Raw genomic sequence first — 10,788 nt, 5'->3', positions numbered from 1 at the left:
GAATTCCACAGTAGGTTCACCATGTTCAAACGTGACTGGACATAGCTCGAGTTTTGACGAATTTGCGGCAGAATGCTTTCCTTGTAGCTGCGTTAAATATGACTGGTTTATATTGCTTTTTGGGCATGTTTCTGTACTGATTTGGATGGACTCTCCCACAGCTTGATGCAGGGGAGAGACGATAGCATCCATGGCTGCTCAAAACGGCTAATTTAATTTGTCTTGTAAACATGATGGGTTTTTTTTTAGTTTAAAATAATTTTAATGTTTTTTATTCAAAGTTTAACCTCATTGGCAGTATTTTTGTTTTCTCCACACGAATCAAAATCACAAAGTAGACTTCTACTATTAGTTTTGGATTCGATTTTGGTCATGTTTGCCCGAGAGCAGAAAACCTAGTTGTTTGTCAGGGTTGAAGATTGGCATAAGATCTATCCCACATCGACGCATTAACTTATCCGTTTGCCGTTTATATAGCCATTCACTACAACTGAAGGGCACGACCTTACTTGAACAGGATCTATTCTATAGGCTCGTACCACTGTATCCTTGAGTTCTAAGGAGACAGAAAATCAAGTATGGTTGATGAGGCATGGCTTTGAGGCTAGAGCGTGATTAACAGCTTTTCGTGGTCACTTGTGGCCTTGGAGCAGTAGAGGATCGTTCTCAGCTCTGCTTGCAGGCCTGGGATGGTCTCATAGCTGTTTAACAGACTCAAAATTCTTTTTGTTACCATCTTTTTCCTTCTCCTATCTTTGGTTCCTCTTTCTCAACTTCCAGTTGTTTCAACATACTTGCACCAAGTACACCAAATGATGTGCAAATATGAGGGTGAAATTCATAGTGTGAAAGCTGGGATCTTTTAACCATTGAGTTGCAAGGTGTAAAGATTGTGACTTTTCTTCATGGATGCTACACTTAAAGCTAGACCAGTTTAACAAAATTGGCAGTGCCTATTCCAACAAACCCTCGTTTGATCACTTTAATAGTGTTTGAAGACATTGATTCATCCCAACTATAAAACAGCAACCTTATTTTTTATTTGCTAGTGCACTGAAGTGGCTCTTAATCTAGAACAGTTTGAATACTTAAGCAACAAGATGGCTTATTGTCATGAAAAAACACCTGGGACAAAGCACTGTAAGTCGTAACCCGTAAGCGAATAAATTCTTATTCCTTGTGAGATCAAAGAGCAAATTCAGTAATATGGCAAAATAAAGAAGTCTTGGTCTTTGATATCACGGGCGTGTAATGGTGGTTTCTATCCGAAAGGCTAGCTTGAAATTAATCCAAACTGGAAGTTTGTCACGTCGACCAAACAACTTCCCTTGTACATTATTTCTTGTTACTTTTCAACTCTCAAATAAAGAAGCGTTTAACATCGACTCAAAGTGTCAAACATATGTAAATTGAACAATGCTAATATTAAGTATTATAATCCACGTCTATCTATCACGTTGCAGTAAGATATTACGTTATTGCTTTGAATTTGCTTCGTTTGACAAAGAAGGAGGAAGCTTCTAAGCTTTATGATCAAATATGCATTGCTTTGCACCAAATTGAATAATGCAGGCATATTACACCTAGGTGATGATACGAAGAAGTTTTCCACATGCCAGATGAACAGATAATAACAGCACAAACTACACTTTTATTAGCGAGTTAGTGAGAGCCAAGCATCATCATAGAAACAAGTGAGGAGAAACTGCTAACAACTAGATAATGGCATATGAAACCTCAGCATTTTGCTGGCAATACTGGGGAAAACATCCCTTCTTGAGAATGTATTAAAATTACAAAATACACACACAGCAGTGAAGCACTAATTGTTTTACTTCTTCGACACACTAATTTGTAACTCATATATCATCATCCTTACAGGTATGAAGCGGCAGCCTTGTCCAAAAACCAGACCAATTCTCCTTCAGGTGAAACTATCTGCACGGGAAGCAAATTAGAACTTTCACTATCACCTAGTGATTTATGCACTACATCTACCTTCCCAGCACCTGCTACAACAAGAGCAATATTGGCGGATGTGTTTATTACAGGAAATGTAAATGTAATCCTTTCCGGTGGAGGTTTTGGAGATTCCTTGATGAAGGTGACCCACTTCTCTTTCTCATGGACAAGAGGATGCCCGGGAAACAATGAAGCTACATGCCCACCAGGACCCATACCCAATAGCATTACATCAAATTTGGGAAATCCAGTAGCCTCAGAAATGTCTACAATCTTGCTCTTAACCAAATATTTTAGACAAGTCTCATAATCATCTGTTGCACCCTCTACTGATAATGCATCATTTATGGCATACACATTGCCACTAGGAATAGGTATCTGCCCAAGAGAAAGAAGAGGTGAGCCTAAAAGCATAGTAGATAGAATTAAGATGTGAAATGAGAGAAGCGATGAAATAAAAAGAAGTGACGAAATGAGATTAAAAGTTAAGTAGGTAGAATAAAGATGTAAAAGGAAAATAGTGAGGAAGTAACAGCTCATTCATCATTCTTAAAAAGATCAAACCGCTTAGGCAGTTTTGTATGTGATGTAAGTATCATGAACAGTTGGTAATCTAATAGATGCCCTCATCAGTAGGGATGGCAAATGGGCGGGTTGGACTAAATTTGGGCGGGTCAAGATGGGTTAGGTCAATAAATGGGTCATTGCCCAACCCAACCCAAAGTATACTTGGGCTAAGATGGGCTGTGTCAAGATGGGCTAAACAATAGGTCATAACCCAACCGCCCAACAATAGGTCTACTTTCCCTTTACTTTTCCCTGTCACAGTCTCAGCCATTGATGATTTAGTTGTAAACTGAGATTTTGATGAGTTTGTACTCAATACTGAGATTCACCTATGTGAGCACGAGCAAAAAAGTGACTTGCCAATAATAGATGCAGAGGTCAACGGCAGAGATCGGCGGAGAAGAGAGAATCGGGTAGATGAGATGTGCAAGTTAGCAGAGAGAGTGCAAGAAGAAGAGGCTAAGCGCACTGCGCACTCTGTCATGTTATATAGGAACTGAGAGTGCAAATAAACTAGTCCACCGGCGACTGTGAAAGAAAGAGCTTAACGTGCTGGAGCTTTTTGGGTAGGTGAGTACCTGGGGCGTGGCATTCGATGAAAGGGTAGGGATCAGTGACTAGCACGTGTACTACTGTCTTTTAACTTGGTGTTGGTAAAGATGTTTTGATATGTACCTAATTTTTGTTATAGATCATAATTAATTAATTAATTAATTAATTAATTAATATATAATTTACTTTAATATATAATTTGATCACAATAAATTAATTGTAGAAATTAATAGCTTGTAAAGGTTGTACGTAAGGCTATTTAACTTGTACTCTTCTAGAAGATGTAAATAGGAGGTTAGTTGGTTAGTTGTTAAGTATATATGTAATATACAGTACATCTTTTTTGTAGTTAGTGAAAATATGAGCGGAGCTAAGCTCCTTCTTCCCATCTCTTCTCTCACTACTTATTCTTTACCTTTGTTCGCATTTCTCAACAACTGCTTGACAATGGTGGACCTAGGGCCTCATTTTGATATGGTATCAGAGCCCGGTTCCATGCGATTCTTACAGTCAAGCTCTGGTGTCTCGTTACTTTCTTCAAATCTCCTTTTCCCCAATTTTTTGTTAACTTTCTAAAATTGTTTGCTACTTTTGAGGTCTGCAAAATTCATCGATTGTTTGTGCTGAAATGGTTGGTGATACTCCTGATTCAGTGCTGGATCGTCACATGCAAACACTCAAATACTTGATTGCAACGATCTACTTTATGTGCATCCTTAGGACACGCCATGTATCTCACTTGTACATGAATTACTGATTGAAAATAGAAAACTACTCGGAATGGAGTAGGTCTATGGTAATGCCACTATTGGTGAAGAATAAGCTAGGTTTTATAGACGGAACCTGCACTAGAGAACAATATAAAAATGATAATTTTAGGTTAAAGCAATGGGAACGATGCAATGCTATAGTTCAGTCACGGATAAGGAGTTCAGTAGTACTAGAACTCAGAAGAGGAAATCGTATACTTCTCAGATGCACAAAAGGTGTGGAAATCCATGAAAGATAGATTTGATAAAGTAAATGCCACAAAGATCTATCACATGAACAAGGAAACAAGTTCCTTGACACAAGGAATCTCTAGTGTATCCGTATATTTCTCTAGGCTGAATGATCTATAGGATGAATTTGAGTCAATTATCTCATTTCCTAGTTGTGATTGTGAGAAATCCAGGCAATTTGTTGTGTTCTTGCATCAGTAGAAGTTTATGAAGTTTTTGATGGGTTTGAATGAAACTTATGCACCACAAAAAAGTCAAATATTGATGATGCATCCAACACCAACACTTGACCAGGAATATTCCATGATTATCCCTGAAGAAAGTCAGAGAATGAGTAATGGATCTGCTGCACAGAGTGGGATTCTAGGAGGCGCACTTATAGGTATGCACAGTAGTCCACTTGTAACTGCAAATGCTTCTAATATGAGGCCAAGGAGGAACAATATACTACTATGTGATTACTACAAAATGAAGGGGCATACAAGGGAGACTTGCTACAAATTAAATAGATATCCACCAGGGTTCAAGTTCAACAACAACATGAGGAGAGGAACACAAGACAATAGTGGACCCATGGCTCACAATGTAAATGCAGGGGATGAGTCTCAAAATGCAGGAAATACATATGCTTATGCAGAATATTCCAACTGTGTAGGGTTTCAATCCAGAACAGTATCAGCAGATTCTCAAGCTTTTAAGCAAGGAACCTCACCCAACAAAAATTGCTAACATGGAAAGTAAATCACTAATTGAACATGGCTTTCACTATCACCTAGTGATTTATGTACTACATCTGCCTTCCCAGCACCTGCTACAACAAGAGCGATATTTGCCGATGAGTTTATTAGAGGAAATGTAAATGTAATCCTTTCCGGTGGAGGTTTTGGAGATTCCCTGATGAAGGTGACCCACTTCTCTTTCTCATGGACAAGAGGATGCCCAGAAAATAAGGAAGCTACATGCCCATCGGGACCCATACCCAATAGCATCACATCAAATTTTGGAAATCCAGTAGCATCGGATATGTCTACAATCTTGGTCTTAACCAAGTATCTTAGACAAGTCTCGTAATTATCTGCCGCACCCTCTACTGATAGTGCATCGTTTATCGCATACACATTGTCAGTAGGAATAGGTATCTGCCCAAGAGAAAGAAGAGGTGAGCCTAAAACCTTAGTAAATAGAATTAAGACATGAAATGAGAAAAGTTAACATGTAAGGAGAAGAGTAATATAATGAAGTAAAAGCTTTTTCATCATTCTTAATAAGATCAAACCACTTATGCAGTTTTGTTTGACTATTGTAAACAATTCATAATCTAAAAGATGCTCTCAGCAGTCATGCATATTCTTTGAAGTCTTTTCCGAAAAGAATTTGGTAATTTAGTTTGTAATCATCTTCATTTCAAATAGTCTATAGCTTTGGAGATGCTGGGACTGCCAGCTAAGATGGCACAACTCAGAGCAAGTCCATTTAACTTGCTATAGTTATCGAAGAGCCTTCACTGAAAGTGTATACGCCACGATTGAAGATGTATTTCAAATCCCTCTTAAATCATACTAAGCTGGAGTTAAGCAAAGTCAACATAAGTTCAAACTGAGCTTATAAACAAGTCTACATAGTACCGATTGAGGGCAATTTTACAAAATCATAAATCCCCGGAGGCTGCTCCATTGAGAACGATTTCAAGGTCGAGAAAGCCTCAAGTCAACAAGACTGAGGCGAGGGTTATAGAGGTACATATGCTCCATTATCAAGAATACACACCTTACAATTCAGGAGGACTGGAAATGGTGGACAAAGAAGTGGTCGTCCCTAGTCCCAATGAGGACGTTACCACTCATGTTGAGGGGTATCTAAGTATTTACACTTATCCCTTCACACTTGCTCCGGTGGATCCCATAATCCTTAGATTTTGCAAAAAGTACAAGGTCTGTTTCGGGCAGAATATTCACCCGTCCTTTTAAAGGATAATCATGCTCAATTATGCCTTATAAAAAGGACTAAGCGGTCGTTGCAAATATAATTCGATTTACAAGTTCAGAGTCGAATTCCACAGAGAACTAAGGCTTAGCTACAGCTATTCAATTTAAATTCCTAACTTATAGATATTAAGATTCTTGTGTTTAACTAAAAGTAAATAAACATTTTTAGGGGAGGGGGGTTTTGGGGGGTAGTGTGGGGTGGGTGGGGTAGGAAAAAAACAGAAAATTGAAAATACAAAAAAAAAGTAAAATTTTTTATTTTAGAGGAGGGGGGTTCTGCGGGGGTGGAGGTGGGTGGTGCAGGAAAAAAAATCCTGGATCCGCCTCTGCCAGAGTTGATGAATGGAAAGCTTAATAACAAGAGAGTTTATTCTCCATCAATACTCAGATAGCCCCATAAAGTGCATTTCACCTCTGTTCAAATTACCCTTACATTCTCTGTGTAGAAACTCAAACATTAATGCAGCTCGTTGTTCAAATGTAAGGAAGCATTTGCACAATAAACCGATCATTTTCAGTCCATTGATCGGACAAACAAATGAAAGAAACATATATATACTATGAAAAATTGTTTTAACAAAAAATAGACGATATCACACACTATGGCAGCGTTAGAATCAATATGTAGTAGAAAGACACAAATACCTTGGATATTAAAGCATCATAAGCAAGCAAATAATTGCTATTAGGATGATCCTTTGGGACCACTCTCTCATCCACCCAGAAAACGTGTCACTTCGACCAGTCTATTGAATCAATATATGGTGGCTCCACCAATTTCCTGCACAATTGCAACAAACACAAACATTCAATTAACTTAAACACCAAAACCATCCAAAGAGATTAACAACGAAAAGAATAAACAATTAAATAAGAGACTTGATAAGTGAACCACCGAAAACAACAAGAGAAAAAGAACATCTCACTTTGCAAAACTTCTTCGATAAATCAGCTGTGTACTTCGCTAAAGACATGACAAGTTCCTCTTCAGAATCAAACACTTCTACTTTCCCTTTACTTTTCCCTGTCACAGTCTCAGCCATTGATGATTTAGTTGTAAACTGAGATTTCGATGAGTTTGTACTCAATACTGAGATTCTCCTATGTGAGCGCGAGCAAGAAAGTGACTTGCTAATAATAGATGCAGAGGTCAACGGCAAAGATCGGCGGAGAAAAGAGAATCGGGTAGATAAGATGCGCAAGTTAGCAAAGAGAGCGCAAGAAGAAGAGGCTAAGTGCACTGCGCACTCTATCATGTTATATAGGAACTGAGAGTGCGAATAGACTAGTCCACCGGCGACTGTGAAAGAAAGAACTTAACGTGCTGGAGCTTTTTAGGTAGGTGAGTACTTGGGGCATGGCATTCGATGAAAGGGTAGGGATCAGTGACTAGCACGTGTACTACTGTCGTTTAACTTGGTGTTGGTAAAGATGTTTTGATATGTACCTAATTTTTGTTATAGATCATAATTAATTAATTAATTAACATATATATAATTTACTTTAACATATAATTTGATCACAATAAATTAATTGTAGAAATTAATAGCTTGTAAAGGTTGTACGTAAGGCTATTTAACTTGTACTCTTCTAGAAGATGTAAATAGGAGGTTAGTTGGTTAGTTGTTAAGTATATATGTAATATACAGTACATCTTTTTTGTAGTTAGTGAAAATATGAGCGGAGCTAAGCTCCTTCTTCCCATCTCTTCTCTCACTTCTTATTCTTTACCTTTGTTCGCATTTCTCAACAACTGCTTGACAATGGTAAACCTAGGGCCTCATTTTGATATGGTATCAGAGCCCGATTCCATGCGATTCTTACAGTCAAGCTCCGGTGCCTCGTCACTTTCTTCAAATCTCCTTTTCCCCAATTTTTTGTTAACTTTCTAAAATTGTTTGCTACTTTTGAGGTCTGCAAAATTCATCGATTGTTTTTGCTGAAATGGTTGGTGATACTCCTGATTCAGTGCTGGATCGTCACATGCAAATACTCAAATACTTTATTGCAATGATCTGCTTTATGTGCATCCTTCGGACACGCCATGTATCTCACTTGTACATGAATTACTGATTGAAAATAGAAAACTACTCGGAATGGAGTAGGTCTATGGTAATGTCACTATTGGTGAAGAATAAGCTAGGTTTTATAGACGGAACCTGCACTAGAGAACAATATAAAAATGATAATTTTAGGTTAAAGCAATGGGAACGATGCAATGCTATAGTTCAGTCACGGATAAGGAGTTCAGTAGTACTAGAACTCAGAAGAGAAATCGTATACTTCTCAGATGCACAAAAGGTGTGGAAATCCATGAAAGATAGATTTGATAAAGTAAATGCCACAAAGATCTATCACATGAACAAGGAAACAAGTTCCTTGACACAAGGAATCTCTAGTGTATCCGTATATTTCTCTAGGCTGAATGATCTATAGGATGAATTTGAGTCAATTATCCCATTTCCTGGTTGTAATTGTGAGAAATCCAGGTAGTTTGTTGTGTTCTTGCATCAGTAGAAGTTTATGAAGTTTTTGATGGGTTTGAATGAAACTTATGCACCACATAAAAGTCAAATATTTATGATGCATCCAACACCAACACTTGACCAGGAATATTCCATGATTATCCAAGAGGAAAGTCAGAGAATGAGTAATGGATCTGCTGCACAGAGTGGGATTCTAGGAGGCGCACTTATAGGTATGCACAGTAGTCCACTTGTAACTGCAAATGCTTCTAATATGAGGCCAAGGAGGAACAATATACTACTGTGTGATTACTACAAAATGAAGGGACATACAAGGGAGACTTGCTACAAATTAAATAGATATCCACCAGGGTTCAAGTTCAACAACAACATGAGGAGAGGAACACAAGACAATAGTGGACCCATGGCTCACAATGTGAATGCAGTGGATGAGTCTCAAAATGCAGGAAATACATATGCTTATGCAGAATATTCCAACTGTGTAGGGTTTCAACTGGAAAGTAAATCACTAATTGAACACAACTTTCACTATCACCTAGTGATTTATGTACTACATCTGCCTTCCCAACACCTGCTACAATAAGAGCGATACTTGCCGATGAGTTTATTAGAGGAAATGTAAATGTAATCCTTTCCAGTGGAGGTTTTGGAGATTCCCTGATGAAGGTGACCCACTTCTCTTTCTCATGGATAAGAGGATGCCCAGAAAATAAGGAAGCTACATGCCCATCGGGACCCATACCCAATAGCATCACATCAAATTTTGGAAATCCAGTAGCATCGGATATGTCTACAATCTTGGTCTTAACCAAGTATCTTAGACAAGTCTCGTAATTATCTGCCGCACCCTCTACTGATAGTGCATCGTTTATCGCATACACATTGTCACTAGGAATAGGTATCTGCCCAAGAGAAAGAAGAGGTGAGCCTAAAACCTTAGTAAATAGAATTAAGACGTGAAATGAGAAAAGTTAACATGTAAGGAGAAGTGTAATATAATGAAGTAAAAGCTTTTTCATCATTCTTAATAAGATCAAACCACTTATGCAGTTTTGTTTGACTATTGTAAACAATTCATAATCTAAAAGATGCTCTCAGCAGTCATGCATATTCTTTGAAGTCTTTTCCGAAAAGAATTTGGTAATTTAGTTTGTAATCATCTTCATTTCAAATAGTCTATAGCTTTGGAGATGCTGGGACTGCCAGCTAAGATGGCACAACTCAGAGAAAGTCCATTTAACTTGCTATAGTTATCGAAGAGCCTTCACTGAAAGTGTATACGCCACGATTGAAGATGTATTTCAAATCCCTCTTAAATCATACTAAGCTGGAGTTAAGCAAAGTCAACATAAGTTCAAACTGAGCTTATAAACAAGTCTACATAGTACCGCTTGAGGGCAATTTTACAAAATCATAAATCCCCGGAGGCTGCTCCATTGAGAACGATTTCAAGGTCGAGAAAGCCTCAAGTCAACAAGACTGAGGCGAGGGTTATAGAGGTACATATGCTCCATTATCAAGAATACACACCTTACAATTCAGGAGGACTGCAAATGGTGGACAAAGAAGTGGGCGTCCCTAGTCCCATTGAGGACGTTACCACTCATGTTGAGGGGTATCTAAGTATTTACACTTATCCCTTCACACTTGCTCCGGTGGATCCCATAATCCTTAGCTTTTGCAAAAAGTACAAGGTCTGTTTCGGGAAGAATATTCACCCGTCCTTTTAAAGGATAATCATGCTCAACTATGCCTTATAAAAAGGACTAAGCGGTCGTTGAAAATATAATTCGATTCACAAGTTCAGAGTCGAATCCCATAGAGAACTAAGGTTTAGCTACAGCTATTCAATATCACCAAGAAGACAAGCTTGAACAATTCCTAACTTATAGATATTAAGATTCTTGTGTTTAACTAATTAACTAATAAATTAAAATAGTAAATTAACAACTAAAGATACTAAGGGTTAGCGACATGATTAAGGAGGTCTAGAGTTATAATTTTCCCAATTGTCGGAATCCTTCCCGCTACGTTTTCTATAAATTCGCCTAAGTATTCTTTACCGATCATCAGTGCTCAGATAGTTGTAACTCTCTCCCGAGTAATTACCACAATTTACTAGACATATTCTCCCGAATTACGCTAGCTGGCATTAAGTACGGCTCACTCGGATCGCACCCAAGATTTTCTTATCCCTAATCCTGCCTTTAAACCGTCAGTATTGATCCCTCATAT

General features: G+C 38.1%; 1 non-coding gene and 1 pseudogene across 1 annotated transcript; one reads left to right on the top strand and one right to left on the bottom strand.

Moving 5' to 3' along the window:
- Positions 1 to 499: 499 nt before the first annotated feature.
- LOC142170862 (small nucleolar RNA U3) lies at positions 500 to 715 on the top strand. The gene has a single exon (XR_012700473.1). It is a non-coding gene; the product is annotated as a small nucleolar RNA U3 (small nucleolar RNA).
- Positions 716 to 1,671: 956 nt separating this feature from the next.
- On the bottom strand, positions 1,672 to 7,116 carry LOC107768580 (putative 6-phosphogluconolactonase 4, chloroplastic; annotated as a pseudogene).
- Between the last annotated feature and the right edge of the window lie 3,672 nt (positions 7,117 to 10,788).

Source organism: Nicotiana tabacum, chromosome 16, assembly GCF_000715075.1.
Source record: "Nicotiana tabacum cultivar K326 chromosome 16, ASM71507v2, whole genome shotgun sequence".
NCBI lineage: Eukaryota > Viridiplantae > Streptophyta > Magnoliopsida > Solanales > Solanaceae > Nicotiana > Nicotiana tabacum.
The sequence above is the reverse complement of the archived record's forward strand: the minus strand, read 5'-3'. Positions and strand labels throughout refer to the sequence as shown.